Source organism: Hevea brasiliensis, chromosome 3 (genome assembly GCF_030052815.1).
Source record: "Hevea brasiliensis isolate MT/VB/25A 57/8 chromosome 3, ASM3005281v1, whole genome shotgun sequence".
Lineage (NCBI taxonomy): Eukaryota > Viridiplantae > Streptophyta > Magnoliopsida > Malpighiales > Euphorbiaceae > Hevea > Hevea brasiliensis.
This window is the reverse complement of record NC_079495.1, coordinates 13,103,911-13,113,417: the sequence shown is the minus strand read 5'-3', so window position 1 is coordinate 13,113,417 and position 9,507 is coordinate 13,103,911. Positions and strand designations below refer to the sequence as shown.

The following is a 9,507-nucleotide window of genomic DNA, read 5'->3' as shown; positions in this document are numbered from 1 at the left end:
ATTAAAATGTTATTTTTATATTTTTATAATTAATTAAATTAAATAATAAAATATAAAAATAATATTATTTAATATAAGTAATTAAAATGAAAGTATGAAAAAAATATTATTTTTATATTTTTATTAATTAATTAAATTGAAAAATGGTAAACAATAGTTTTATTTTCATATATTAAAATTAAAAATTATGATTGTAATTAATTTTAATTATTTAAAATAAAAAATATTATTTTATATTTTCATTTTCTTAATTAAAATTAGAAAATTATAATTAAATAAAATTAAAAATATAAAATATTATTTTTTTTCATATTGTTAATTAATATTAAAAAGTTAAATATAAAAAATTAACTAATTATAATTATTTAATTAACATTAAAAAGATTAATTAAGTAATTAACATTAAAAATATTGAAGAAAGAAAAAGAAAATAACTCATACACTAAGTCATAAGTGATGAGTGAATTATGCATTAAATCAATTTAAACTTAAATTAAAATAAAAAGATTAAATTAAATAAAAGTGAAAAAATAAATTAAATTAGACATTTTAAAAAATATAAAAGGTAAATTTGGCTTATTTCTATTTAGTTTTAGTTTGTGAATGGTAAATTAAAAAAAAAAAAAAGTCAATTATAAAAATATTAACAGGATGTGCGTTGGGATAGTACCATTTTCACTGCTGCCTTACCGCTAACGTCTCTGCTCAACTCAGATTCCCCTGCCATATCTGCTTTCATCTCTGCACAACTCAGATTCCTGTCTCTCGTCTTCTACTTCGACGCAGCCTCCAACATCCCCAGCGACAAGAGGACGCTATTTTAAATTGGGGAAGTTCATTTCCTTGGGCAAGTTCATTGACCTGGTGGTGAACACGGAGAAGACGATTTTCTCTGCTGCTGAAATTTTGCAATGGCTTTTCTGTTTAACAAATTTCAAGAGTTATGAACAGAAATCTCTCTCTTGTAGCGTAGTTTATCTATTCCGTTCTGTTTGGTTCAATTTCATAGTAACTAAATGCATAAGAACATAATCGATTGTTTAGGTTTATGTTTTTGGGCAAATGAGTGGATTTTGGTTCAATTGCACAGTAACTAGGATAGTCTCGAGCTTGTATGAACTCTAGTTCTCATCAATTAAATTGAAAAGAATTTTAAGTTGTTGATCAATCACTTGTCTAATGATTCCACAAATGATTTAATCCAATAGCTAAAAGATTTGGTGAGCTAATTTGATCTTGAACATTTTTTTAGCACTTCCCTCTTCTTGATGATTATTTGTGGGTTTTTGTTTATGATTCTAGGCAGTGAAAGTTCTTGCAAAAAGTCCTACATTTGCCAGAGATCCAAGGCTTTGAAGCAGACAAAAATCGCCTTTTCCTATATACCTGGTAACTGTCTATTTGTTATTGAAATGATCACTGGTTATAATTTGCCATTTTTTTAATGTAGAATCTATGTAGACAATGGGAACTTCACTCATATTATCGTTTACTATTTGCTAGAACTTCATTCACATTATCATTTAGCATTTGTAATAACCAAGTAAACATTACCAACTCAGTAGTCCTGTCACATTTAAGATGTGCTGCTTAAGTGTTATTTTACTGTTTTCTCTTATTCTAGGGTCTCGCATCATTTATTTCTGCAGTAATTTATCTTCATTGCACATTTGGATCAGACTCTACATTGCACATTTAATGTTGATGTTTCTCTTTACAATCTGATCTCAGCCTCCTACATTGATTTTACCACTTGCAACCAAGTACTGTACTAACCTTGAAATCTCTTGTTTTAGTTTTAGGTAAATCATTCATGATTAGCTAAAGAAAAATTTCCTAAATAAGTATCTGATGATGCCAAGATAGGAACATATTCCTGTAGTGATAAAATCTAATTGTCTCTGATTTGAAATATCAAAGTTTTCCTGGAACACCATGTGGAGTATTAACAGTTTCTAATTAAGTTAAACTAAGCTAATATAATATATTTTTATCCCTAGGACCCACCATTTGTGTTTTTTATAGTAAAAAAGATCATGTGATTGTGGGCTTTGGTCTTGTTTGCTAGCTTAAATGGTAAAATCTGTTGGAACTTCACACAAGTCTCAACTCTTAATGGTTCAATGCTTTATCAATTTTAACCAATTGTTTTAAGTTAATCACTTCTGCTTTTGACTTTTCAAGTTGGTAACGATTTTCGCCAATATTCATGCAAATTTACTATTATTTTTGCTATTGCTGATTCAATTTAAATATTAGTTTTTAGTTGTTTTAATTTTCCGGTTACCTTAGTAACAAAATACCCTTCTTTGAAAGCAAAGGATCAAATGACATAGTTTTATTCTATAACTTTGAAAGCAAAGGATCAAATGCATAGTTTTATTGTATGGCATAGAGAACTAAATTAATGGAGAGCAAAAGACAGGACATAAAAATGCTGAAAATCAATCTATGATCTATCTCAGATATGTCATTGACAGTGACAAGGATACCTCAAGAGCTAGACAATTCTCTATTAAACAAAATAAAAATGGGACCTTGGTCGGAAAAATATTGAATCTCCTTGATCTTAACACATGAATTGCAGAAATCAATGATACAGAAAAAAAAAATGATTAGAAACACACAATTAATCAAGAATCGAGTGAACAGCCAATAATTGAAGGCAAATAGCCCAACTAAAGCGAACCCATTTGGTTGTTTAACCAGTATAACATCTAATGATGGGGATTTAAACTAATGAATGTTAAGAAATATTTCAAAACTCAGATGTGATTTTGGGTTTTTCTGTGATGAGAATGTATATTAGCAATTCCAGATTCAAGGAATTTGGTATCATCAACCAGTGAGTATGAGATATAGAGAGAGAAAGCATACCAACTTCAGACTCGAGAGCAGTGGATATGGGAACTGAGCAGTGAATGAAAGAAACAAGAAGGAGTGAACTCATGTTTAAGCTGCGCCTGGAATGGAGTTTGAAGTGGCAATCAATATCAATGATGGTGGTTTGGTGTTGATATTTGATAGTGCTGTTCTTGGTCTTGTTGATGGGTCAAGACATTCCTGTTTTAAATGGAGAGGAGGCAGGCTTTCCACCTGGGAACAACTCTGGGGAAGGCTTTAGTCCACTCTCCTTGTGAAGCGCGTGCATTTTCTTATTTGCAACGGTAATAAATGTATTTAATTATAATTTAATAAAAAGCTTAACCCACAGGTTTGATTTAGTTTTTATATTTTTAAAATTAAGTAATTTAGTTTGTAAAATTTAATAAAATTTATAAATTAGTCAGTATTATAGAATTTAATTACATTATTATTAATTTTAGTTAAAAAAATTAAAATATTTTTAACTTTATTTTCAATATAAAAACAATTTAGTCCCTAAGATTATATTTTGTTTGATAATTTAATCTTAGAGATTTAGTTTAACTTATAAATTAGTCTTTGTAATTTTAAAATCAAACAATTTAGTCTTTAATGTTTTAATAAACCTACAAATTAATCCTACCACAAAAGTAATTAATTTATATTTTAATAATTTAAATTTAAAATTTTTAATTTAATAGGACTCATGTTTCAGAAATGTAGAGATAAAATTATTAATAAAAAAAAACTTTATGACTAAATTATTAAGAAAATAAAACTTTAGGAATAAATTATTTTATGATTAAAAATAAAAATAAGGAAATTTTTTAGTTATTTTTATTAAAGTTAATAATAATCTAATGAAATTCTAATAGTAGATACTAAGTTGTAGGTTTTGTCAAATTTCATAGATTAAATTGTTTGATTTTGAAAATGCAGAGATTAAGTTATAAGTTTTGTTAAACTTCAGGGACTAAATTGTAGTTTAGGAATAAAAATGATATATTAATTATAATATTAAAATAATATTTGAAATTAACAATTTTTGATAAAATTATTTATTGAATATATTTTTAAAATAATTTATGAACTAATGTGCATTGAAATATATCGAATTTTTATTGTTTTAATTATAAATGTAAATATATCTATAATGAATTATATTCTTAATAATTAATGAAAAATTCTAATTAATAATAAATAAAAAAGAAATAAACCTAAAATAAATAAAAATTCACATCTTTATGAACATGATGATAAATGAATTAAGCATGGATAATAAGGAAATTTATATCAGCCATTTTATATATACATTGATAAATATAAACATTCAAAGTTGATAAAAATACTAACTACGCGATATAATTGGTAATTACATACAATATTGAATTTAATAAATAAAATTAAGAAAAAAATAAAAGATAAAATTATAAAATACTAAAAAAATATATCGATTATTTGATATAGTTGGTAATTACTTACTATTTTAACTTTAATAAGTAATTTCTTAATTTCTTAATTTCTTCTGAAATAACCTATAGAAGTTTAAGCAAAATTTCCAATTATCTCACATGGATTGTATAAATAGAGGGATCTTCCATAAAATGGTTGAATTGGCCTTGCATTCATTTCAAATCCCTACAAAAGAACAAATTATTAAATATAAAAGGACTAAACACATAATACTATGGCTATATTTGTTTGAAGGAAAATGTTTTTCATATTTTTTTTAATATTTTTTTTTATTTTTTAATGTTTGGGAGTGTTTAAGAAACTTGATAAAAAAAATAACCTAAAAAAATAAGGAAAAATGACTTTCTATTTTAAAAAATGAAAGTTATTTTTCTAACCTTGCTTTGCCCCAACAACTGTTATCTGCCCAAGTAGGTTTGCATGAACTATGTGAAGTTCCAAATCGTACCTTCTAACACAAAACAACAATAAAACCAATGAGGACATTTATGCCCGACCCAATATAACTTTAATAGGATAGAACTTAGATAGTATACATATAGCCGGGTTTGATACGGATTCAGATTTGAAAAATAATATACTTACCAGATTCGATTTTACATATTAGGTGTTCATTATCCAAACCCGTTTATATAACTAATTAGTTAAATATAAAATATATATTTTTTATAATAATATTTATAAATATATATATATATATATATTTTCAATAAATAGAATTTAAAAATTTTATAGACTTATTAAATTTGTAAAATATATATTATTAATAAAAAAATACTTTATGTAAATTGTTAATTAAAAGGTTTGAATATATTTCGAGTAATAATAATTGGGTTTGTGATTGATTCGGATAGTTAAAGATAAATTTTAATCGGTTTTGGAAGGATTCGAGTATTGAAAATTTTATTTAGGTTCGGATTCGAATATGGTGATTTTTATAGGTACCCTAACTGCTATCATTTTTAAAAGAAGTCTAGAATAATTTGAAATTATGAGTAATTTTTACTTGTCTTCCTTTAACTATATAGATTATTTTGCTTTTGTTAATCATCTTCAATTCGTTACCAAAAAATCTTTAAACTTTAATTTTATTTTAGAAAAATTCCATTAACCTACAATTCAATAATAATAATAATAATAATAATAATAATAATAATAATAATAATAATAATAACAGTGCCATCCCGACTTACACATTTATTATGCACATCTCCTTGTCACAAATAGTTCATAAATTTAAATTATAACATAATAGACATGAATAATATGATACTATCACAATCATTACGTTAAAGTTAAATTATATATTGCTTTTGAAATTTAGATCACTATCCATTACAATACAATTTATTCACTATCATCCTCACTATCATCATCATGTTCATGGAGTTCTTCTTCATCGCTTGCTATTGTATGATTTAGATCTGCCTAGTCCAATAGTTCCTCTTTTTCAATGGTTGTAAGCTCTAGTAGTTCACCACTTGAATCATCTAATGGTCCAATATGTTGATCTTCTACTTCCGTATTAATTTGTAACACTTCTACTACCTCATCTTGAAATGCTTGGTCTGGTATTTGCTCCGTTACATTTGTCTGAGGCATGATGACAACAGACCTAGGCTTCATTTTGCATACCGCATACCAATCAGCTTTGTCTCATCTCAAGCTAGGATAAGGGATGTAAACCACTTGTTTAGCTTATGAAGCAAGTATGAATGGTTCATATTTATTTAATCTTTTATGGTGATTGATATCCACAAAGTTATAGTGTTTGTGAACCTTAATACCAACATCCGGAGTTAGATCAAACCATTCACACTTGAAGAGAATAGTTCTCTTTATTGGTAATGCAAGGTACTCAAGTTGAACTATCTCTTTCAAGATACCATAGTAATCATTGGAGTTGTCACCATATGTTGAACCCCTAATGCAAACTCCGCTATTTATTGTGGATCGATTAGCACCATGGCTGCTTGTGTGAAATCTATAACCATTTATGAAATATACAGGATATGATTTCACACTTCTTAATGGTCCCTCTACTAAATCCCTAATGAATTTATTATCAATATTTGAACGCCTTGCCTGATAAGTTAAAGAGAATTGAAATCGTTATTGATAAACTTAAATTTTGGATTGTTGATAAACTTACTTTACATATGTGTCAATTTCAGGGCAATTTAGTAGAAAATATATTTGGGTTGCCTTATATTCATCATCAGCCAACACCCTTGTTTTCACTCTACCAGATGGTCGACTGGGATACTTGAAAATTGATAAATATCCTTTGGTATCAGCATCATCCCCACCATCATCATTTCGGGGTACTTATCGATCCCGCGTTATTACATGACGCTCAAAGTAATGTGTACAAAAATTGGATGCTTCTTCAACTAAGTATGCATTACATATTGAACCTTCTACTTTTGCTTTGTTCTTTACATTTTACTTTAGGCGGTGGAGAAATCTAAAAAAAAAAAAAAATGGCAAATGGCTTACAAAAAGTTTACAATACATTTCATAACATTTAAAGAAAAATAAGAAGTATCTATTACCTCTCAAAAGGATACATCTATCGATATTGTACTAGGCCTGTAATTTTTGCTTCATATGGCAAGTGGGTGGGAAGATGTTCCATTGAGTCAAAAAAGGCAAGAGGAAATATGCGCTCTAATTTGCAAATAATAATGGGAATTTCTGCTTCTAGACGCTCCTTATCTTGAACCTTAATATTTGTAGAAGTAAGATATTTGAAAAACAAGCTTAACTCAATTAATGTTTGCCAAACTATATTCGGAAGGAGCTCACGAAATGCAGTAGGTAATAACCTCTACATAATATTTTTTTAATTGAAAAATTAAACTGATACTTTAATTTAAGAAAGCTGTGATTCTGAAATTTGTTTGGGAAGAAGGAAAGGAATCCACTTAATGGAATTGGAAAAGGAATATGTTGCCCAGTTGGAGAACAGGATTATGAGGATGAGCAAACACCACTTAAAACTAAATGTTAGGCAGTTGTTGTTATGATGGGAAGAGTGGGCCATGTCATCACATCAATATGTAATCAAATTCTCATAACCAATATTGCACCAATTAAATTACACATATAAACAAGGCATTCCTAGTCCTACAAGCATTGAAGAAAGATCTTCTTGATCTCAAGAGTGAAAGGAGTAATAAAATAAAATGCCCCACAAACATTATATATAGTATGGCCATGAAACATAAGTATTAAAAACCAATCAATAACTCCATGAAACATTACTGCTTGGGAAATATGCATAATATCAGCACCCTAAATGCCTAAATACAAGGAAAAATGGCAGATGAAATTTCAGATAAAAAAGACCAGAGAATGGAGAAATATATAAACACAGCAAAATTAACAACCACTTCTCTAAGACTCCACTAATTCCCATGGATAGGGTGACCAGACCTTTCAACAAAGATTATAAACAGATAAAACATGAGAGTATTTCCCTAGATGCACCAATCCCATTTCCAAAACCAGCATTGATTTTGAATAGGTAAATACTAATGAATTTTATACCTTATATGATTATTGGGTTAAAACAATTGATTTGGGTTTTCTCTTTTACTTATTGCTTTTTCAAATTTCTTAAAGTTATAAAAAAAAAAACCCAACCCCTCTTAACACAATAAAATCCCCCAAAACCTTTTCTATTTCAAATTTCTCTTTTACTATGCAACGAAGAATGAATTTAGAGGGAGAGAGAGTCTTACATATAAGGATTGAATGAAAATATTTAGTTAAAAATCTTCAGCTTTCATTACTTCCTTACAAAACCTTTCCTACACTTACCAACCTAATGACATAATGGAAAAACCTATTTTTTAAATTTAGACTAACCAATTTGGCATTCGCATAGTAGATTTGGTCTCCCAACATATCTAATTCTTTAATTTATACTAATTCACAAGATGAAAGCAAGCTAATAAACTTAGTTTATATTTAATAGTAAACTTCATTAAAACTTCAACTAACAATACTCTCGCCAATTTCCACTTATCACTTTAACTATATTTGCAGAAAAATGAAAATTGAAACTGCTGAGTTCTTATCTAAACTTGTGGTTAATTGCATCGAAATAGTGATAGGAAGACCAGAAAAAAAAAATAAAGAGTGCAATGTATTCAGATGTATCAAACAACCAAAAAATAGGTATAAAACAGAAAGATTCAATTCCAAATTTGCAATTGCAGATAATATATATCACTAAATGCCTATCTGAAATCAAAAACAAAGTAAGAAACAAAAAGGAATCTACCTCTAAGTCATCTGCAAAACAGTATCACGAGCGTGCCTAGCAAAGCAACAACAATAGATACGGCAGCAGGGAAGTAATAAACAGTAGCCAAATTGGGATTTCGGAAATGTGCCTTGGCCGAAAAGATGGATGAGGAGGTGTTTGGGTTCTGTAGTGATTAGAGATTGAGGAAGAAAAGGAAATGAGACTTGGGTTTCACGAGATAGATGAAAGATAGCTAATGTGTGGTGTCTTTAGCGATGGATTTTATAGGAGACGATCTCACCGTGGATGAAAAAACGAGCTGACGAAAGAGAAGAAGCAGCTGGATCGACATTAGAGAAATTTATATAGTATGATCCAACGGTCTAGAATAAAGACCTAAAATAAATGGCTATGATCTCTTTCTTCCTTTTTATTTTATTGCTTTCATTTTTCTTTTCTTTAATTTCAATTCTTATTACATATATTTTTTTAATTTCTTTCCTTTCTTTTTCTTTTATTCTTTTAAAATGATAATGCTTCTAATAAAAATCATGGAATAAAATAAAACAATAAAAAATAAAAATTTAAGTAAAATTTAACAAAAAATCAGTATTGAAAGTAATAATGAAATAGGTGTTCTGATAAATTTTGTTTAATATCAACCAACTCATCCCTCTAGAATTTTTCTTTTAAAATAATATATTTATTTTTTTTAAAGAAATACCAAAAATCTTAATGATGAGTCAAGCTACCTGTCACACCTTACCCCTCTATAAGATATGATATGATCCCGTAGTATACCTAATGAATTACCAAACTCCGCCTGCCGATAATCCATTAAATATATTACAAGGGATTTTGAACAAATCAAATTTATTATTTTGTTTTAGAAAAACTGCGTGGTGACAGCTATA

At 27.8% G+C, this 9,507-nt stretch overlaps 1 long non-coding RNA gene across 1 annotated transcript; it reads left to right on the top strand.

The window, feature by feature from the left end:
* Positions 1-599: 599 nt before the first annotated feature.
* Positions 600-3,224, top strand: LOC131178638 (uncharacterized). Its single transcript, XR_009147578.1, has 2 exons — positions 600-940; positions 1,303-3,224. It is a non-coding gene; the product is annotated as an uncharacterized LOC131178638 (long non-coding RNA).
* Positions 3,225-9,507: the final 6,283 nt, after the last annotated feature.